This window comes from Lynx canadensis, chromosome C1, assembly GCF_007474595.2.
Source record: "Lynx canadensis isolate LIC74 chromosome C1, mLynCan4.pri.v2, whole genome shotgun sequence".
In the NCBI taxonomy this organism is placed as follows: Eukaryota; Metazoa; Chordata; class Mammalia; order Carnivora; family Felidae; genus Lynx; species Lynx canadensis.
In genome coordinates, this window is record NC_044310.1 from 207,171,384 (window position 1) to 207,195,165 (window position 23,782).

Here is a 23,782-nt window from a genome sequence, read left to right on the forward strand (position 1 = left end):
GGAACCAGACATGAGACCTTGGCTATCTTTAAGATAAAATCAGGGCTAGCCTTCTGACTGCCAAGTGACTGTTGCTATTCGAAACAGAAGATTCCCACTTCTCTTCTGGATGTGAGGTTGATTTGGCTTCAACACCCATTTCTTCACGGATCGTCCGGATTGATGGGCTTGTCAAGTTGATCATGTGGCTTACCTGGCTGGCTAAGAGGAGGCCTTTTCCTTCCCAAGCCAGTACTCTCTCTTCTGTAACCCTTTGTTCCCTACAGATACAACTTCTCTTCTAAACCTCCCAGCTTGTGAGACTCATCCTGTCCTCCTTTCCACTCTTGCTTCCACAGAAAAGGCATCAAGATCAACCAGGGCCTTAGAGCCACATTTCAACCCTAAATGGCCATGGTTTGTTTTTACAATAAAGAGGAGGAATGAGTGGGCCCACGCTCCTTTGGAATTTGAAAGAAATTTCCTTGCCTAGAGGGCTGATGACTTGGGCTTCAGTTCTCCCTTTCCTTCTAAATGTGCTTCTTAAGAAATAACCCAGAAAAACCCTCCTTAGTCATCAGCAATCAAACATGTGAAAACTGTGAGCTCGTCTGCACCTCCTTTCTTGTAAGGGCACAACAAACCGGGAGTCAGTTTGAGACACCTGTTGAGGAATAGTTACCCTTCCTTCAAGTTATCTTGAAGAGCTCATTTGAATGATCATCAGAGCGGAAGAGTACAGACCTTCTTGACTTGCAGTGGGGTTACATCCCAGTAAACCCACGGCGAGTTGGAAATACCATAAGTCAAAAGTGCATTTGATACACCTAATCTGCCGAACATCATAGCTCAGTGCAGCCTGCCTTAAAAGGGCTCGGGACACTTACACTGGGGCACACTGGAGCAAAATAATCTAGCACAAAGAGCGTTTTATTAAAAAAGCATGTAATTTACTGGACACTGTACTAAAAGTGAAAAGCAGGATGGTTGTATGGGGACAGAATGCTATAAGTGGGTTGTACACCCCTGTCGTCGTGTGGCGGAATAGGAGCTGCGGCCACAGCCACTGCCCAGCATCACAAGAGTATTACGTGGCGAATCGCTAGCCTGCAAAAAGATCGTAATTTAAAATTTGACATACAGTTTCTACTGAATGCATATTGCTTCGTACCATCCTAAAGTTGAAAAATCATAAGTTGAACAATCATAAGCCAGGGACCAACAGGGACCGAGGGGAACACTACAAGAAACCAAAAGAAAAAAATAATAGTACGAGTATTGGGGGGGGGAGCAGAAGAAAAGAAAAAAATTAATAATTTGAAAGCCTGAGGTTAGAGCTCATAGTTTTAAAAATTGTTTCATATTTTTATAAGACTCCGTTCACCAAAGATTTTTCTGGGGGGTTTATTGTGTGCTAGACAATCTGCTAAGTTCAGGAAATAGAAAGATGAGTAAGACCAAATCTCTCTCCTAGAAAAACTATGTTAAGCACACAGTAAACATTCAATAAATGTCAGTTCTCTTTTTTCGGCTAGGGAGAGAATTCCTGAATTAATGAATATTTATTGTGGATGGCTAAGGGTTTCTAAAAATAATGTACTGTGGCAGAGAAGGCTAGCTATCCCCCCCAATACCTTCTTATCTTCTCCTTTGACCAGGCATATTAATAGACTCCCCTTCCCAGCCCCTTTGTAAATAACCGTGACCATGTGACTAAGTTCTAGCCAATGGCAGGTGACCAGAAGAAATGAGTTGCTTCTGAGCTGAGGATCAGAACAAGGTAACAAGTATCTGTACCTTGTCTCTGAGCAATTTCATGACTACCTCAAGCTGTACAATAGACCGGATTTTGTCACAATGAGTGAAGGTAGACGATGAGACCCACCCTGAAGAAGGTTTTAATAGAGGGCTGGACGTGATCAAATTTGTTAGAGTAAAATTCTCCTGATGACAGGTAGGAGATGATTCGCTTCAGGGCAAGACTACAGGGCAAGAAGACTAGTTAACAGGCGATTGCAAAAATTCAGGTGAGACATGATTACGGTCTGAAAAACAATGCCTGTGGGTGTGAAGCAATTATTAAAAATTGTATCTTCAGGCCTCAGTGGCTAGAAGTTATCTGAAGGCAGATGGGATTGGGAAACAGGCTCGTAGCTCAGGGACAGTCGGGAAGGAAGGTTCCAACGGCTTTTTCCACTTCTTCCTCTTGCTCCTCGTTCTCCCCATGCCTGATTATTTTCCATTTTTCAAACATCGGCATACACCCCCGAGCGCGCACACAAGGGAGTCAATGTTAGCGAAAATTCCAAATCCTATGATTGCACTCCACATCCAGACCATAGTCAAATACCACTAAAAATTATTTATAAAAATGTCTTTGGTCAGCAACTCCTTAACTAGCCATTGGAAGGAATGTCGCTAGAGAAAAAGACCAATAAATAGAAAGCACACAGAGTGAACATGCATCCGGATATTTTAGTCTAGTTTTAGGAAAAGCAGAACAGAAAAAGATAAGGAGGAAAATATTTAAACACATCGCTTTTAAAATTTTTTATAATGAAGGGAAAATGTGTGAAAAACAAATTTTAGGCTTAAGAACTGAATTTTAGGCACCAGGAAACTGCAAAGGGTTTGATGCCCTAAATCATTGCCAGGATACAGTAGAAACACATTTATATCCTTGGTCTGAATTAGGCAACTCAAATCTTTGCAATAATCCACTGGAGGAAAGCATGCTAGCACTGTCGGCCTGAAGCTGAGAAATCAAAATGATACCTCTGGACCTTGATTTTATCAATATGTTTTTTCCTAGATTAAATTAAAGAGTGGTGTCTTTGCCAAAGCTCAGAAATACCGTGTTTCCCGATAAGCAGATTTAGCACCTTTCTTTTGACTCCACATTCAGCTGTACAACTGTGTTACTCCTTGAGGTATCTATTAATATTCCTAGCACTTAATATATGATTGATTTGTGATTCCTAAATTAGCTGTTCAAACTTTTGAGAAAAACCACAAGCCCCATGTATAACTCTTTAACAACATTGATTTAGGAAAGAGATAAATTATTTTGGCAGTCTGAGAGGTTCTCGCTTTGATTATAAGGAAAGGAAAAATTTTTTTAAATGCCTCTCTGTCTCAGAGTGTTCTTAGTAGACAGAAAAATAGTTTATTCTTTGAAGATAAAATGTAGAGTCAGATTCAGAAAGGAAATGTCTGCCAATTGAAACAGCAATGAGAATTAGTTACATATCCCGGAAAAATGAGATTTAGCCCAACTAGGTTGATATTACTTAGTAAGATTGGACACCAGAATTGGCACAAATATTTCTTATTCAACTATTTTATGGAAATCCAATGAAAATAATTGGAAACAGAAACGTTAAATTGCTTCACCAGAGAGAATGCACATTCCTTCTCTTCTACCCTCAACATTTTGCAAATCTATAGAAAAGTTTTGGAAAGAGACTACATTTTAAAAATCCTCAATATGTGGAACAGATATGAAAGTTAACTGTGAAGCAAGGTTTTATATAGCAAACTTTTTTCCACTGACTTTCTTCTTAAAATGGAATCGATATATTCTACTGCTTCAAAACACAAATGACTTCCAAAAGGAAATAAAAATTGAACCCAAGAATGCAACACATCTCCTCTATAGCATGAATTTAAAGTAAATTAAATTGGCTATGTTACTCCTATTAACACAAAAATAAAAATACCACAAGCGAAAGTTATAGAAATGTGGAGCCATTGTGCAAAGGTGTGGCATTGACAAACATCCAAGGCTTACCAACATGGTCCTAATTCCCATGGATACAAGTCTGTCCCAATTCAAGTTTCTACTTTATGGCTTGTTCTAAGGCTTGCTGCCACTTACTAACCTCTATCAACTGAGATTTCATGAATTTAGTGCTCAGTGATCATTAAATTGTTTAGGACCAGTTACTAGCACTAAGTGAATGAGCCACTGTGCAGTGATGCTTATTTACAAAAGTGCTACTTTCAGGTGTGGTCCCAAACCTTTTGGGACCAATCGTAGTGCAGAAACTAAGACTAACATCAAGGGGCATCTTGCTCAACTACAAAGGGACCCATATAATCAAAGATGGATTGGAAATGCTTGCTAAAAGTTGCTCACCACAAGTAATTGAGAACCACTGGTCTACGCTGAATTAGGAGATATAATCCTATCCCATGTGTCTGCATGTGGGGACAGGAAGATGCCAGATGAAAAGGAAAGGAATGCTTCGATCATCGCAAAGTGTATTTTTTTAAAAAACACAAAACAAAAAGTTTCCAAAGGATGATGGGAACTTCTAAAACTACGATCCACCTTCTATATTGGACCTTAGGGTCTAGTCAAAGAAAAGACACATGGCCTAATTGTCAGTATGACAGCTAATTTTCAAAATTGATGACAAATAGTGAGTAGGACATAATACGAGTCAAAAAAATTACCCAAAATCAAATCATCTGCAAATAATTATGCTAATATTTTAGAGAAAGCATTTCTAAGTTGTTTCCAGTATCATACAGTTCACTTAATATATCATGATTATCTCTCAAAGTCAATAAATATGCTTCTCCATCAACATTGTCAATAACTGCAGAATATTCCATTTTACGAATAAGTCAAATTTTGTTTACCAATCTGCAGCTGTTGAGTATTTAGATTATTTAGATGTATCATGTTTCCATCTTTTTGCTTTTAATCTATTTGTATCTCTATAAAGTGTGTTTCTTGTAGACATACATATCCGATCTTACTTTTTCACCCATCTACAATCTCTGCCTTTCAACTGGAATACTAGACTATTCATATTTAACATTATTATTGACATGGTTAGGTTTGAATCCTGCCTTTGTTTTCTATTTGTCTCTCTGTGTTTTGTTTCCTTTCTCCTATTTCTCTCCCTTTTATTGTATTGAATATTTCTCACGATTTCATTCAATCTCCTTTGTTGGCTTATTACTTCTGTTTGTTGTGTTGTGCTAATGGATGTTTAAGATTTATAGTTTACATACTTCACTTCTCAAGGTGTACTCTGAAGTGATACCAGTTCACATATAGTGCAAAAATCTCACATTTCTCTCCTCCTGATCTTTTTACCTTTTTCGTCCATGCATTTTGCTTCTATATATGTCATAAACCTGCTTAGATAATCATAATTTTTGCTTTGAACACTTATCTTTTAAAGACAGTTCGATGATAAGAAGCATCCTTTATATTTATCCACATAATATTTCAGTGTTCTTTTGTTACCATTTCTATTGTTCTCTGGCTTGGATTCTTTTGTTTAGATCAAAATTTCCATCTGGAATTATTTTCCTTCTGCCTAAAGGACTGAATTCAACATCTCTTGTAGTGTTTGTCAGATGGTGATCACGTCTTTCTGATTTTGTGCATCTCAAAAAGTCTTTGATTGGCCTTGGTTTTTGAAAGATAATTTCACTGGGTATAAAATTCAAGGTTGAAAGTTTTTGGTTTTGTTTTTTTTTTTTTCCTTTTGTTACATTAAATACAATACACTGTCTTTTCACTTGAATTGCTTCTGGTAAGAAGCAATCCTCTCCCCTGTGTCTTTTTGTGTTATATGTTTCTTTTCCTCCTACTGCTTTTAAAATTTGTCTTTATCATTGATTTTCAACAATATGGTTACGATGGACCTTACATTTTTCTTTATGTTATTATGCTGGTGGTTTGTTGGGCTTCTCGAATATATGGGCTTATAGTTTTTATCAAACTTTCGGCTATTACTTGTCAACTATTTTTTTCTGTGTCCATTGTTCTGTTTCACAGAATCCAGTTCCATGCAGATATATCACCACTTAATCACTGATGCTCTCTTTTCATTTTTCAAAAATATTTATTTATTTTGAGAGAGAGAGTGCACATGAGTGCAGCAGGGGCAGAGAGAGAGGGAGAGAAAGAGAGAAGGAGAGGGAGAGAGAGAGAGAGAGAGAATCCCAAGCAAGCTCTTCACTGCACAGAGCCCTATGTGGGGTTCCATCCCACAAACCGTGAGATCATGATCTGGGCTGAAATCAAGAGTCAGACGCTCAACTGACTAAGCCATCCAGGGACCCCTTGGTCTTTTCATATTAAGGAAATTCTTTTCTCTTTGTGTGTTTCCAGTAGTTTCCTTGGTATGTCTTCGAGTTCACCAATTGTCTCAGCTTGGCCTGCCATAACAAAACCATAGACTGATTGGCTTAAATGACAGACATTTGTTTCCCACAATTTGGAGGCCGAGAGGTTGATTTGATTTTTGCAGAGAGCCCTCTTCCTGGTTTGCAGAGGCCACTTTCTCACTGTGTCCTCACTTGGTCAAGAGGAAATAACCCCTCTCTCATCCTCTTGTTTTTTTATATATATTTATTTATTTTTGAGAGGAAGAGAGAGAGAGAGAGAGTGCACAGGTGGGGAAAGGGCAGAGAGAGGGGGGGACAGGATCCAAAGGAGCCTACCTTTCAGGCTTCCTATGCGAGGCTTGAACTCACGAACTGAACCCTGGGATCATGACTTCAGCTGACACTTAACCGGCTGAGCCACCTAGGCGCCCCTCTTATCCTCTTTTTGTCAAGTCTCAAATCCCATCATGAGGGCCCCACCCCCATGCCATCACTCAACCCTAATTACCTCCCAAAGGGCCAACCAATCTCCCAAAACCCTCACATCAGGTGTTAGAGCCTCAATATAAGAATTTGGTGATGGTGGTTGTTGGTGGGGGGACACAATTCAGGATATGGCACTAATCATTTTGGGGAGCAATTTCTAATCTGCTCTTAATCTCATCTAGTATGTTTTTAATCTCAGTGTAGTTTTCATTAGAAATAACAAAGAAGTTTGATTTATATATATATATATATATATAGTATCTTATCTCTTTGTATCTGTATATGTTCCAGGTGCAAATTTTTCTGTAGCTTCTTGAACATATAGAATATAGTCATAACAACTCTATCATCTGGTCATTTCTGGTTTGATGTAATTTTTTTTTATCATTAGAGGTTGTACTTTCCTGCTTCTTAACATGCCTTCATCAAATGCCCAACACTGTGATTTTTAACTCGTTGGGTCCTGGATATTTTTGTATTCCCATAAATATTCCTGAGCTTTGGTCTAGAACACAGGTAAGCTACTTGAAGACAGTTTTAATCCTTTCAGATCTTACTTTTAAGTTTGTCAAGCGGGTCCAGAACAGTGTTTAGTCCAGCCCTAACTTTCATCTACTACCAAGAGCTCATGTTACCCCAGTAATTTCACTGAGGCAAAGGCCTTTGAGCACTCTACTGCATGTTCCATAAATTATGAGGTTTTCTACTTTGGCTTGTTAGAACACGAACTATTCCTGACTGTATGAACACAGGCCAGTGTTCCCTCTGGATTTTGTCAGTGGTTCTTTTCCAGGCCTCGGGTAAATTTTCACACATGCCCTAATCAGTACTCAGCTATAGACTCAACGGGGACCCTCTGCAGATCGCCAGAGCTCCCCCTCTGTGTTTCTCTCTTCTCTCTGGTACTTTGCCCAGGAAGCTCTAGCCACCTTGGCCTTCCCAGACTCATGTTTCCAGGTCCTCAACTCAGGTAGACATTTGGCTCTGCCTTAATTCCCCTTCCTGCACTGCTTCCTGAGACCTCTGGACCTGCAGGAAGCCGGAGTGACCATCAGCCTCACCTCTCTGCTTCCCATTTCTCAAGGATCTCTCTACTTCATAGCCTTAGAAAGCTTTGTTTCATATATAGTTTTCCGCCGTTTGGGTTGCTTCAGGCTGGAGGGTAAATCCAGTCCCTGTCACTCCATCTTGACTGGAAGTGCCCTTTTTTTTTATTTTTAAATTACTTTATATATTAAGAATCTCAACCTTCCATCCCTCATATATTGCGGACTGGAAGCTATACTTAACTCTCCTTGTAGAGTCACTCCTGGAGCCCAGGTCTAAAAGAAGAAAGCCAAAAAAATATAAAACTCATGTGGGTCCAAACTCTGAGCTAGAAATAAGCTAAATTGGTTCTCAGATTGGGAAGCTGTGTAATAGTGAGACGTCACATACTCAATTGGATTGCTCTGTAATAGGAGACTTTGATAAATACACGCCTAGGAATAAACTATCCCAGAAATAGGTCAGGTCTATATACTCAAGCAAATTAAAAACAAAATAAAAGCTGGGGCGACTGGGTGGCTCAGTTGGTTGAGCGTCTGACTTCAGCTCAGGTCATGATCTCGTGGTTCGTGAGTTCGAGCCCCACGTCGGGCTCTGTGCTGACAGCTCAGAGCCTGGAGCGTGCTTGAGATTCTGTTTCCCCCTCTCTCTCTGCCCCACCCCTGCTTGTGCTCAGTCTCTCTCTGTCTTTCAAAAATGAATAAACATAAAAAAAAATTAAAAACAAAATAAAAGCAGCTAAGTATGAAATCATTCATTTCTTCACCTAATAAATATATTAAACACTTACCATGTGCCTGGGGCTTTTAAAAATGCAATTCATAACATTTGATATTAAATATGAATTACATAAACTTTAATTGACACGTACAGAAAAAGGTACATCACTGACACTTCCTGAATTTCTCTAAAAATTTAGGAGGTAGCAATCACTGGGAGCTATTTCAACCCTGTGAGGCACAGATTTGTTTTCAGTTGCCATTTGCCTGAGAAGTCGCAGAAAAAAAAAAAGATTGTTTTCAAATGAGGGCAAATAAGAGATGATTGCAAATGTGTCCCTTAAACATCACAAGAAATTAGTTTAATAAAAGAACATACGGAAATGTGTGGCCTCTAGTAAGCTATGTACAATATTAGTGCGTCAGGTATCTATATGAAGAAATTCACTACAAAGATAGCTACTATTGCCATTTAAATCTCCCCATTACTTTGTTCCAAATGAAAGTTATGACGTTTCCAAAGCTATAGATGATGCTACAGAGGGTAAAAACAGCCCCAAGGTTGTGAGTTTGGATTATTCATTATAATGCATTTACATTTCAGTATGGAATCCCAAAGCGCAGGTAGATTCCCCACATTTCACCTAATTATTTTCGTTGCCAACCCAACACAACCAATACAACCCCCACCAGTATCCACTATAATTAGTTAATTTATTATAATTAATAGTCACGAATTGGTTGTTAATAGCCTATTTTGGAATAATTTTAGGTCCACAGGAAACACTGCAGACAATGCAGAGAGTTCCCATATACCTTCCCGAATGATTTCCCTTAACGTTAACCCTTTACATAAGTTGCGATGGCACGTGTACCAAAGCTAAGAAACCAGCAAGGGCACATAACTGTTAAACAAACACCAATCGTGTGGAATAACTCAAATATCATCCAAATGGGCGTAAACAGATGCTTTTTCCAAAGGAAAAACTACTACCATGTTGGCTAATAAAGAATACCCTCGAGTTAAGTTCTGCAGATATAGCTCCTCGCTGGGTCCTTTTTAGAAGAGTTGAAAGTAAGCTGATCTGGACAGAATTTGTGATGAGACCTTCGGATGAGAGCTGTTGTGTCTCTCACGTGGGTTCAACTTGAACTTAAGAGGTGAACCATCCGGTAAGTGCCAGAGGACTCCGGGAAGCCGGTTTTCCAACAGATTTTTGAAATGCTTTGGATTTACTCTCGCTCTCTTTTTTTTTTTGTTTTACTCAAAAATATATTGAGCAAATTGTAATTTGCTCAAATTGTACTTATCGTCAAATTTTCTTAGCAAAGACAATGGTTCGTTACCGGGCAAAATCCTTTTTTTTTTTCTGTTTCTATATTAATGCGCACATAAAAGTAATCAAGCGCCTTCGACTCGCATTTTTGTGAATGGCCTTTATTGAAAAGAATAAGATTTCATGAAATAGAGACCATCGTGGAAAATCAGGGATGTAGAGCTTTTGTCTCCATGGCAACCGACTAACTAGTCGCACCTGGTCCTCCAGGGTAATTAATTTCTTGTGTGCCGGGATGGTCGGCTGCTTCTCAAGGCCAACAAAAAAGAAACAAGATGACCTTTCTTTAAAACAAAACCCACTTAAATCTCACATAGAGGAATTAGACTTTGGGGTCCGCTCTAATGTCACTCTTGCAGTGGGTTTTACATTTAAGCAATAAAACGAGAGGCCAGATTTTGAGTTCTGTGGAGCTTGTTTTTGAGAGAGATCTATTGTGTCAACCATATTTGCAGGATCTAAAAAAATTTTTTCCTGCTCAAATAAGTTCAGCTAAGTCAATGCCTATTTGTTGGTATATATCTGCACCATGTGCTTTACCTTGAAAGAGAAAGGGAAAGGTCAGAAGACCTATATGCCAAATATCCAAAAACTGGTTAGCTTTAACTACAATGGCACGTTTGGATCACCTCAAACTCTTGAAAACAAACCAGTGTCTGAGCCCCATCCTTCAGACTTTCTGACTTATTTCATTTGGGGTGGCGCCTGGGCACCAGCACTTTTCAAAAGTTGATTGGAATGTGCAACCACAGTTAAGAATCAGGATTGGATAGTATGTATACTAATCTGGTTGATTTTGACCCAGTGAAGTCAATTCTTTGTAGATAAAGGTTGGGTAAATATATGATATTTATGAAAGTGAGTTACCGTTACTTAATATTTCTTCTGTGTTACAAACTAATGAAAGCTTCAGGGAATGCTTTAGGTAGTAGATTTAAAAGATTATTTTCTGCCCATTCTGGGGGATGTTTTCTCAATCCACATGTGATATAATTTAAGTTTTGGGGATATACCTTCCATCTGAGGGAGTTAAATGTCTGCATCTCACTGAGTCTCATTTCAGCAAGTTTTCCCCAGCTGTATGCCGGACTGAGAACATACTGGCTCTAAGATCAGATTATAAAATTTTTGGAAATTTTACTAGCTGGCTGTTAAGTTGTCAGTAGCTTGAAATTGGCCCTGGTGGGAATATTTACATCATAGTAATTAGCAAATGTTACAAATCAAGGCTTCATTTCTTCCGGAGAGTGTGTTGTTAAATCTCTACCGGAAAACGACTGGTTTTCAGCTGTGAGGACAAGATCAAAGGGGCAAAATTTGACTGGGCTTCAAATATTTGTCAACGCCTTGTTTCATAGCTGTGGAGACTGAGGCTCAGAGAGTTTAAGTCACTTGTGGAGAAAATTGTTGGTGGGCCTGAGAATAGAAGCCAGTTCACTAAAGTATCTATTGTATCTGTCTTAATTCTGGTTTATACAGCAAACGCTTTGAAATGTAAGCTCAGAATTTTACAAATAAGCATCCACCCATCCACACAATGTTATTTTAGGGACACAAGTATTTGTTGTTAAGACACCAGAATTCTACAAGAACTATGGTAGATCTAGGAAATGGAGTACTATGCACCCATAAAAAAGAAGGAAAGAGGGGTTCCTGGCTGGCTCAGTCCATAGGGCATGTGACTCTTGATCTAGGCATTGTGCATTCAAGCCCCACATTGGGTGTATAGATTACTTCAAAATAAAATCTTTAAAAAAACGAAAGAGACTACTGTATTGAGGGATCTTCTATGGTGTACATTGATAAGAGAGGCAATCGAGGTGTAGAACAGTTTAGGAATGTGCGATCTTTTGTTGACAAAGGGAGAAATAAGAACATACATGATTGTATTTACAAAAACAGAAATACAGAAAGGATAAACAAGAACCTAATAAAAATGGCTCCTTCACAGGATGCTAAGGATGCTTGTGAATAACATGACTTGCTAAGGAAACAAGGCAGCAAAGGCAAGATGTCTCTGTGTTGAAAACCAAATGAAGGCTTTGACAACAAACAGCTGGTAACAACCCACTGTGTTCCCTCTAAATGTAAACAATTTCAAAGAATTTCAACATCAGATGGGGTCACACCATGACGGTGATGGAACCAGGCCCAAATAAGACCATTTTGTATCACGTCTGAACATGGACAAAAACAAGGACACTGTGCAAACACAAAAGCAACAAATTTTCCTTCTCGCCCCCACCCACCTCCAGCTAACATGGGTAACTAGTCTTTCTCTGCCATGACAACTCTAGCTTCATTTTGTTCCTCCTGCCTCCTGGATAAAAATGTTCAATCATTGAATGGTCCCCATTGCCTTCTAGCACCTAACTAGGCCAGTGGTCAAGTTTGAGCATCCCAAAGCATAATCGTTCTGAAATTGTGACTAGCTACAAATACATACTAAATTCATAAAAGAGAAAACAGGGTTATACCAACTTTTATTATTGTCTAATATAATGAGCCATATCACTGTATTTTCAAAGAGCGCAAAGAGACTAATTGAACACTGTACCAATCAGAAATGGTATAAGAGGGGTGCCTGGGTGGCTCAGTCAGTTAAGCGTCTGACTTCGGCTCAGGTCATGATCTCACAGTCCGTGAGTTCGAGCCCCGTGTCGGGCTCTGTGCTGACCGCTCAGAGCCTGGAGTCTGTTTCAGATTCTGTGTCTCCCTCTCTCTCTGACCCTCCCCCATTCATGCTCTGACTCTCTCTGTCTCAAAAATAAATAAACGTTAAAAAAAATTTTAGAAATGGTATAAGAGATAATGAAATGGAGGCAAAGTGAGAAAGATACATTTGTGTACAAAATCTAGCTCACAGCTTGACATTTTCTCTAGTTACAAATAAGTGGTCGTTTCTTCAGCCAATATAAACAATCTCAAAAAAAGTATTTGACCTTCCTGCCAGATTATTTTGACTTCATTTCTGCAAAGATATGAGGAGTATTTTTCATTCAGCACCCAGTCTCTGAATGTCAACTCCTTAGCATAAAGGATTCAAAGATGAATCAGATCTGGGCCCAGATACTGAGGAGTTTGCTTCCCAGAGGGTAAATCTACATTCTTCCTCCTCCTTCTCAACTCTAGTAGACATCTGCTACCTAGGAAAGCTTCTCTGCAGTTATTTGATCTATCTTCTGTCTCCAGAAGATATTTGAAGATATTTGAAGATATTCCAGAATATTTGATCTATATTCTGTCTCCAATGTCTATCTTCTGTCTCCAAGCATGACTAGTGACTCCTGGAAGACAAGGACTACATGTGTCTTACTCACCATTGCATTCTCAGTGACCAACAAAGCATCCGATACAAGTAGACTCTTTTAGTGTGCTGAATAATGTCTCCCCAGGGTACGTATCCACCCAGAACCTCAGAATGTGACCTTATTTGGAAATAGTGTCTTTGCAGATGTAATTAGTTAAGATAAGGTCATACTGAGTTAGGTGAACCTTAAATCCAGTATGACCAGTGTCCTCATAAGAAGAGAAGAAGATACACAGAGGCATGCACACAGAAGGAAGAAATTCATGTGATGACAGAGGCAGAGGTTGGGGTGAAGCAGCTATAAGACAAGGAAAGCCATGGACTCCAAGAAACCACCAGAAGTTAGGAAGGCTTAAGGAAGAAAAGAGAAGGAAAATTTTGTAATGGCTTTCTCAGGTCTTCAAGCACAAGAACCTAGGTCTCCAAGCAACTTGGAAGGCATATGGCACAGTGGTTATGGAACAGAACTTCCAATCAGATTCTTGGCTTGAGTCCTGGTCCTACCACTAGCTACGCTTTGAGCCTTAGACCAGTGACTTCACCTCTCTGTGCTCAGTTTCCACATCTGTAAAATGAGAAAAGTAACAAGAAGTACCCTTGATTGTGAAGAGGACTGTCACAAGAATATGCATGCAAAGTATGAACCTGCAGTATTGACGATGTAGCCATAAGCCACATATAGCTACCGAGCACTTGGAATAATGAATGGCGTGTCCAAATTGAGATGCGCTTTAAGGAAAACTCACACTAGAGTTTGAAGGCTTAATATGAAGTAAAGAACACATCTTGTTAATGTTCCTTTTATATTAATTACACGTTGAAATTAGAATATTTTTAATATATTGGATCAAAGAAAATATATTATTAAAGTTAACTTCATCTTTTGTGGGAGTGTGTGTGTGTGTGTGTGTGTACTAGAAAATTTAAAATCACATATGTGGTTCAAATGCACCCTATACTTTAAGTGGACAGTCCTGGAATAATGGCGTCTAGGCACACACACACAAAAAAGCTACTTCCATTGAAAAATATGTAGCATCACTATAAGATTTTGTGTTGGATACTGATTCAGAAGTAGGATGTAAAAGATCAGCGTGGAGGCAGTGAAACAATTCTATGCATGAAAAAGATTCCGTAGTGTTATTGGCCCCCTAGGAGTGCATGTCTCAAGTCATTTGTTCTTTCTCAGTTGCCATTTAGTGAGCACTTGCTATGTGTCTGGCTCTATATTAAGTGCCTTGCACTCACCGTCTTACTGAATAATGTAGCCTTATGACCTGTGAATAACATATATAATTTACAACACGTAATATGTGTTACTTAGAGCTGAAGTCAAGGTTTCTATTATGTTAATAGATGTCACTTGCTCTTGAACAATGATAATCCCTCTGGAGTAGGAAAGAAAGGGCAGTCACAGCAAATGTGCCTGTGTCATAGCCATAGTGACCACCTCTGATCTAGGTATGTCCCTGGGACTGTGATTCAGATCTGAACCCTATCTGATTCATCTTAGTGGGAAAGGGCAAGAATCCCTTCCGGAGAAAGAGCAGAACACTAGAAGACCTTCTAATGCCCGGAATTTCCTGAAAAACACCATTGACCGTTAAACCTTAAAGCTCCTTGCCCTCTACACCTGAAATATAAACTGACTTAAAGAGTATTTCTTCGCTTTTGAGTTGAGGTGCTGAAAAAAAAAAGCCTCCCCGCCCAGTTTTATTTTGATATTCAATTGAATCAATCCCTAAAGTAATTGTAATCTCCCACCAATAGGTGATCTGAACTCCGCATCCATGCAGAGACAAGAAAAAAGGAAGAACAAAGGGTTAATCTTGTCTCTGTTGGGATGACATCATGAGATTTTCTTGGCACTTAATTTGCAGTCCCTGAGCCAAAAACAGAACAAGATTTTGGATAAGGCTTTCTGCCATTATCTTTAGAAGACAACAGAGTGATGGTGCCTCTTTCCGTTTTCATTGGGCACCAAAATGACCTCTTCTTCCTTATTTCACGATAGAATATGAATGAGGCAGCTGGAGTGAGAGTAGATGATGGATACTGGCTTTAAGCCTTTCTTGCATTGTCCTAAGAGAGGACCCAGGTAAGTTCAGGGGCGCGGTAGCAGGAATTTGAGAATATCCTTGGTTTGGGCTGGACATTTGTAAGAATGGAAATATCTTATCAGGGAACTTTCTCAAATTCCTGTAACCGAGTCGAAGGACTTGCTGCCTTTTCCCTCATCCTTAACTCTCTTCTGTGGAATAGAGAGATGTCCCTCCACCTCTGAAGGCCCATCCTCCATGTTCGGATTGGCTTTGTTCTCTTCCAGTCTTCTCTTTGCAGCATGGTTCCTCTGTAACCCTACTTCTGTTTCCCGGGAGCTGTTCTTTCTTCTACCCTTCACGGCTGAGTTGCCTGTGCTTGCTGTCTCTGCCTCCTCACTTGCTCTGTCTCCATGTAATCTCACTTCTACTGACTCCACCTGAGTAGCTCTCAATGTGGAAGATCCAGGTGGCCAAATCCAATGGCTGGTTTGCCATTTTCATATTACTTGGAATCCCTGTAATATTCCAATCGACTCCCGCCATTTTGAAATATTTCTTCCCTGACAACACGACACTCCTTTGGTTTTCCAATAACCTCCTTGCCTCACCTGACTTTTTCATTGAGTTTTAATATTGGAATAGCATAAGGCTCTCTTCTAGGCCCAAATGTCTTCTTCCTTGATTCTTTTACAAGGCTATCTTACCCATGCTTGGGAATCCAACTGTCCAATTATGCACTCTGAGTTTTGTCTCCAGCTCAGACCTCTCTTCTAAGTTCTGTCAAGTGGCATATCCAACTGCCTACTCAGCTTTTCCACTTGAGTATCTCTGAGTCCCTTCGAATCCCTAATCTCTCTCCATATGCTTCTCCCCTTGCCACCCCAGCCCTGGCTCTCTTGAGATGGCATACACTGGTTCTCCTCCAGCACATGCCATCTAAGGGACGGTTCTACCATCCACCCAATGCACAAGTAGAAACGCAAGCCTTATATTTTGCATTTCTTTCTTCCTCACCCCTTCTAGCCAGTCAATCGTCAATTTTTAAATATCACTTTATCTCAACAACCCTACTGGGCTCATGCAAAAGCCTTTTTACTGGTGTCGCACACCCACACCCCTCCAACTAAAATTCCACAATATAGTCAGAACAAATCTCAACAACCACACATGTTAATTCACTCCCTTACTTAAAACTCTAAAATTGCCTTTTATTCCTGTTTGGATATGTCCCCAATCCTTAAAACAGCTCACAAACCTGTCCACCAGCCTCCCCTCCTGGCCGTCTTCTCTCCAACCGCAACCATTCACGGGCTCCGCCACAAAGCCAAGTTCATTTCTGCTCAGAATCCTCACATATTTTTTAAATTAAAAAAAAATTTTTTTAATTCATTTTTGAGAGAGAGAAAGAGAGGAGGTGCAGGGGAGGGGCAGAGGGAGAGGGAGACACAGAATCCAAAGCAGGCTCCAGACTCTGAGCTGTCGGCACAGAGCCGGATGCAGGACTCAAACTCACCAACCGAGAGATGATGGCCTGAGCCAAGTCGCTGTTCAACTGACTGAGTCACTCAGGCGCCCCAGAATCCTCACACATTTAATTCTCCCTTTCTTCCCACTCCCCTCCCTAAGCCTGTACATCCTTCAGATCTCAGTCGAATGTGTGTGTGTGTGTATATGAAGTGGATTCATATTCCCCAACGAGACCAGTTCCCTATAATACGGGCTGTCTCGTAGAAGTACTTGAGTCTTCACTCTCTGATCTTTTAAGCCTTATAAGGACTGTAGTTAAATTACTAATCATATATGTACTGCCAAAGCAATTACATTAAATTACCAATTATAAAATTAGCATTTCAATGCTCATTTCTCCTCTCCATGAAGACAGAGAGATAATTGTTTGTTTGTTCGTACATAGAACCTAGAAGTTACCCAATACCTATTCAGTGAATAACCAACATCTAGACGGCATAGGGAGAAGACAAGAATCACCTTAAATGTATGTCTCCAACATAACATGCCTTATCGGTCATTTTTAAATAAATTTTAAATGAAGTTACAGATGTTTAAGTAACAATTTCATTAAGGACTTCTGAAGTCAACCCGTAATTACATGAATTTATGGTAGTTTATGACCCTCTACCATCACAGCTGAACAGAAGAGGCCAAGCTAGTAGAATAGGGAACAAAGGAAGAATTTTAAAAATCAGTAATAGCAAGAGTTGCGGTACTAAACCACTATTGACAACTTTCCAGCTATATATCTTTCCTAAAAGTACAAATACAGATACCTTAATTTAATCCCTTTTAATGCAATGTAAGAACCACTTTAGACAGTGTTTTCTTCTCACCCCCCCCAAGACATTTTAGTACTACAAATATACTATATATCTGTTTGTGTACTGTGTGTATATCTGTGCCTTGTGCATAAAAAAGTGAAAGTTTTTCATTCCCTGAAACACAAACTACAGTTTCCTGAAGGGGGTGATGTTACCCCTAACGACCATGTATGAACTGGGTGACTGGTTTTAAGGTAACAAGCCACAATCGACCAATAAGCACCCGTCAACTGGTTGTCAGAGGGCTGAAAACTGTAGACCATGTCGTTACTATCTGCTCATCCCCAGAAAGTTGTCTCCAGTTAGCAGGCTTGATATATGGAGCAAATGATCCAGCTATGGAAGCGTACTGCTCAATGTGGGCACTATGGCTCAATCCACGCTGCCTTCTGGGACAGCAGAGTAGTTCATCCAGAAATAATTGTCCTATACAGGATCCCCAAATTACTGCAGACTTTGACAGCCTAGAATGCAATTGAACAAAATGCAAACTTGAGAATGGGTAGAAAGCAGAAGGTTTTTGCTCAATTTACTGTTGATTGTTATAAAAGATAGAATCATGGAGAAAGTATCAAAGAGAACATTATTTTAAGCAACTATACTTTCCTGGCTTACAAAAACACCCTCTTGCTCACCAAGGATCATATTCCCAAACATCTAGGAGTCCATCACAGCTATCACTTGAATCTCTTTCTGCAATTGATACATTTGCTACATTTCCACTGCCAAAAATGGTTTTTTTCCCTAGCCCTTTTTTCTATTTTTCAAGAAAGCTTTTTTAAAATTAAGAGTTGCATGTGTATAAGCCTGACTTTTTATTGAGCAAGTCTTAAGGCTTTGAGGGACTTTGGGTTGGAAACCATGGGAATGGCTTTTGTAAATATCACATTAGCATAATAAGAAGCAGATTTTGATTTTGCAGTGGGAATACACATGTTATCCAGTACTAAAAATAGATTATTGAGATTATCCTGAAACGAACTTCAGTAATCCCGACACATAAAACGGATCGGAAAATCTTGTGTGAAGGGAGTCTCCCACTCTGAGAACTAAGCAGATGTGTCATTGGACGCGTCATTTACCTAGCCTTCAGACCTCTGAGCCAAAACAACTTCTTTTAATTCATTATAAGATTCACAAAAGAAAATGCCTCATCTCACTGGGTTATCTGAAACTACATAAACTTCTTGGAAGAAAAACAATAAGGACAGCAGTAAACAAATTCATGTTATATGTGCTGAGCTATTATTAAACACTATCTCTATTCCCAACAAGCTTATAGAATATACGGAAGACAAGCAGAAACTCAGGGCTATAAGCTGATCTGTCCTGAGAAAGCTTTTAAAATTAAACCTTACATCTTCACTAATTCTGATCCCTTCTTTGGCTGGTGTAAGTTGTCACTTCCAAACTCCCAACCTGGAGACCTGGACCCCTTTTAGGGTATATCTTGCTCTCACATCCTACTGAACATCCCTTTGAATAAAGTATTTCAAGAACTTATTAGCCTGAAACCCCTATTGAAATTTGGGCTATAAAGGCTCCTTCACCCCTAAAAGTTGGGTGAGCTGTTTTAGTAGAAGTGGTCTTAATCCCAATACCTCAAAACTACATCCTGGTGGCATACGTCAGAAATTAAGAGGGAAGATGCCTTAAGTATCACCTCTAAAGCATCCAAATCCTGATAATTATGTAGAAGAGAATATCGACAGTCACTGGGTGTCAGAGTCATGACAGGGAATTTTAAAACATACGAATTCCCAGACCTTACTTCCAGACAGCCCAATTCAGTCAGTTCGAGAATGACTTCAGGCATTGTTTTTTAAATTAAAAAAAAAAATCTCTAGCTCATTCTAGAGTACAGCCAGGTTTCAGAACTGCTATATACAGAATTAGAGATAGGGTGAAGAATCTCTCAGCATGAGAGATTCTTGATTGATGTTGAAAAGTACTGAGGGAGGATCTTTCTTTATCTTGCTTCTTGAACAAGAAGCATTTGGTATTTCTGCTGTTAAACTGATTTCATTTGTGTATGACCTTGACTCATCCACTCTTTCTTCCTGCCTATTATAGACTGAATGTGTCCTCCTCGAATTCCTATATTGAAGCTCTAATTCCCAATGTGATAGTATTTGGAGCCTTTGGAGGTAATTAGATTTAGATACCGTCCTGAGGGTGGAGTCTTCATGATGGGATTAATGCCCTGAGAAGAAATGCCTGAGAACTCCTCTCTCTCCCAGTCCTGTGAGGCACTATGAGAAAATGGCGGTCTACAGGCCAGAAAGCAGGTTCTCACCAGGAACTGAATCTGCAGGTGTCTTGATCCTAGACTTCCTAGACTCCAGGTCTGTGAGAAATAGATGTCTGTTAAGTCACCCAATCCATGGGATTTGTTAAGCAGCCCGGACTGACAATGATACTCCCCTTGTATAAAGCCCTTACCGACTGGTTCTTTTGTTGTTCCTCGTGGTGTTCAATGTGACCTTAAAATCTGCAGAGTGTTTAATGGATGTTGTTGATTCTCAATGATCACATCTCTCAGCCCAAAAGGAAAACTCAGATTTTTGCCAGGTGACCCTTTACCCACTCCCAAATTTTGCTGGTCCCAGGATTCAGACAGGAATTCCACAAATGGATTATAACTTTCAGAAAGGCAAGTCACGTGATCCTTTTGGAGCACTATACTGATAATTGCTGCGAGTCTAGGACATGGTGAACCCAGTGAGAGGTTAGTCACTCCATAAAGAAGATCAGTGTCAACCTCAGACCCCAGGATTCCTTGCAAAAACCCAGACTCCAAGTATCCTTTAAAAATATATACATAACAGAGCACCTGGGTGGTTCGGTTGGTTAAGTGTCCGACTTCGTCTCAGGTCACGATCTCATGGTTCATTAATTCAAGTTCCACATTGGGCTGTCCGCTGTCAGCGTGGAGCCCACTTTGGATCCTCTCTCCTCCCCTCTCTCTGCACCTCCCCTCTCCCCCCGCCGTGCTCCATGTCTCTCAAAAATAAAAAAACAAACATTTATACACACATGCGCGTGCACGCACACACGTGCACACACACACATATACACACACACACATACACACACACACACATACACACACACAGAATAGCTTTTGGCTCTGAGTTCAGTTCAGCTCCAAAAATTATTTTAAATGCTTAGAGTGGTTGCTTTTTATCAAAGTAAAGGGCAAATATTCTTTACTGACTTGCCTGGAGATCAATGCATGAATACAATTAACTCACCTCAATGGGTTGAAGAGTCTACTAGAAGCCAAGTGATATCCCTTGCGCAGGCATATGGCTCATAAAAGCACTTGTTTTAGTAAGGGCCTTTTAGTGTTCAGGTAGGTATTTGGTTTTGAAAGGTTTACAAATCAGGAATCTTTAATTGAGCACCTACTGTGTTGCCGAGACATTACTAGAGCCTTTGGGAGAACGTAGGAGCTCAGTTGAAAAAGAGACACATACGGTATGAAAACAGTAATGAGCCACATGGAGGTTCTGAGGAAAGGAGGTCAGTGAGAGCTAACATCAGGAAAGGCCTTCTGAAGGAGGCAGGAGCTGAGAGGTGAGCTCAGAAGGCTACGTAAGATTTAAATAAAGATAAAAAGAGTGTATTTCAGGCAAGAGGAGCTACGTGTCTGCAAAAGTCAAGGCAGGGATGTACAGGATTCAAGAAGACAGTCAGGCAGTCCTGGATGCGTGACCTTGAACCCATTCCTTAACCATACTGAGCCTACTTTGCTCACGTCTTCACTGGACGCGATAAGAATCAGCTAATCAGAATAACTCCTAAGGTTGTTGCAAGGATGAAGTGAAATCAGCCCTGAGGGGCATCTGGGTGGCTCAGTCCATGAAGGGTCGCGGACGTCGGCTCAGGTCATGATCTCGCGGGTCATGAGTTCAACCCCCAAGTTGGACTCATTGCTGACAGCTCAGAGCCTGGAGCCTGCTTTGGATTCTGTGTCTCACCCTCTCTTTCTGCCCCTCCCCCCACCTCTCTCAAAAACAAATAAACATTAAAAAAAAATTAAAAATAAAAGAAATCAGCCCTGAGAGTGTGTCTAGAACAAAGAGCCTTCAGTAAAAAGTAACCTTGTTATTATACTTATTATTAATTATTATCATTATTATTTAATCAAGAGAAGTCTCCAACAAGAAAAAATCAGGAATATCTATTGACCATAGAATGTGTCTAGATTATGGAATACCATAAAATTGAAAAGAAGAAATAATAGGAAATCAGTTTTTGAACAGGTTTGGATAACCTTAGGAAAAGAGAGTCAAGGAGGACCCAGGAGGTGGGTTTGGGTTGTACTTATGGGAGGGTGAGAGACATTCTAGCATTCTCTTAGTGACCCAGTTATTGACTTAAAGGCATCCTTTCGTGAGAGAATGAAACGCCATGATGGCCTATGGAGTGCCATCATCTACCTGGAAAGAGATTTGGGCAGAAATGTGTGACTTTTCTCACCTCACTTGTTAAAAGCCATAAAAGCCCCTTCTCAGTTATTCTTAGAAAGAAAAATATGTTTTCCCAACAACATACTATTCAGAGCCTGGGAGTGTTTCTTCTGAACGCCCCTTTTAGCAAGGGTGTTATGTTATTACAACAGGCTGAGATCTCTATTTCTGGAGTTTGGGGTGGGGGGTGTGGATGTTGCTTGGGTTGGGTTTAGGTTGGGTGTTTTTTGAGGAGAAAAAGAGAGGAAGTGACTTAACAGCAAAACACTCCTTCCTGACGGAAACAGAACGTGGGATTTTAATTAGGAAGCTGTGTCGTGTCTCTTCAGCTAAGCGGGAGATCAGGACTTTGTGGGCCTGGCGGGTTCTCACAACCGAAGCTCAGCTTCTCTGTTCTGGAGAAGCCGACCGACCACTAAGTCCTCAGGTCTACTGCAGATGTGACCGCAGAGCGCGGCTTGGCCTTCCAGTCACTCCCCCACGCTGTTCCCACCAGCAAAGGCAGCAAAACAGAGCTCACTCGCCATACCCTGTGGAGGCTCTGGGTCACTTTCAGGCTTCATGATTCTCCCTTCCCTTGTCCTTTTGATTCATTCAGCAGGAAAGTGCTCAGGTCAACACGTATCATTTCCGGGGGAAACGGTCTCAGAAATTACAAAGTGCCCCAAACCGATCTGTACTTTTATACAGAGAAAGAAAGAAAGAAGAAAGAAAGAAAGAAAGAAAGAAGAAAGAAAGAAGAAAGAAAGAAGAAGAAAGAAGAAAGAAAGAAAGAAAGAAAGAAAGAAAGAAGAAATTACCCTGGACAGAGAAATGCAGACTGGGTTCCTGTCCAATGACACCCAATGCAATTCATTCCCACCTGGAACCACTGAGGCAGGACGCAGACACGTGCGTAACGAGCCCTTGGTTGCGTCTCTGTCATCCCAGTGCTTCCTTTTTACACTTCGGTTGATAATCAGCATCAGAAGAATAAAGGGCTTTTGTAAGAACATTTTGAAAGGGGTGCTAAAACAATATTTCAAATGTGCTACTCATTAAAAACTGTACAAGTTTTCATGCGGATGAAGGTCAAAGTGTTGGCTGAACGATACCGTGTGAATTACACTTGCTGGATTGCCTGTGGATTTAGGCAGCCTCGTGCCACCTTTGCAGAGAAAGTCAGAAGCTGCCTATAGAAAGGGTTGCTAGAGAAACGGAATGTGGTGACAGGAAATGCAATCACTCTTGGTGAATCTGCTCTCGTGCATGCAGCAAGGGGGTTTGTGGCATTAGGGGGTGAAGGGTAAGGACGGACGTGAGCAGGCAGTACAGAAGATGGGGTCTGACAATCTACTCTGCATGAAAATTGCTGGAGGCAGGGACGCCCGGGTGGCTCAGTTGGTGAAGTGTCTGACTTTGGCTCAGGTCATGATCTCACGGTTCGTGGGTTCGAGCCCCGCATCAGTCTCTGTGCTGACAGCTCAGAGCCTGGACCTTCTTCTTCTCAGATTCTGGGTCTCCCTTTCTCACTCTCTGCCCCTCCCCTGCTCATGCTCTGTCTCTTTCTCTCTCTCAAAAGTAAATAAACTTAAAAAAAGTTTTTTTTAATAAAAAAGATTTTTTTAATAAAAAAATGATTGCTGGAGGAACCGGAGACCAAGGAATCTGCATTTTAATGTTCCAGATGATTTTGATGCAATTATTCTGCATCCACGGTTTGAGGAATGCCAGCAGAGTTGAACCACTTGAGCAGCTGGTGTTGAAAGACAGAATCACCTCCCACCATGTGGCCTGTAAACTGGTGTTTCAGGGGATTTTATTCCATTTGGTATCTCAGAAGCCCAGTCACTGCAAGGTGAAGATTAGCAGTGTTGGCTTTAATGAGGGAAAAAGCCTAAACATCCGTGATTTGCCAAATTCAGGATGTGGACGTGACATGA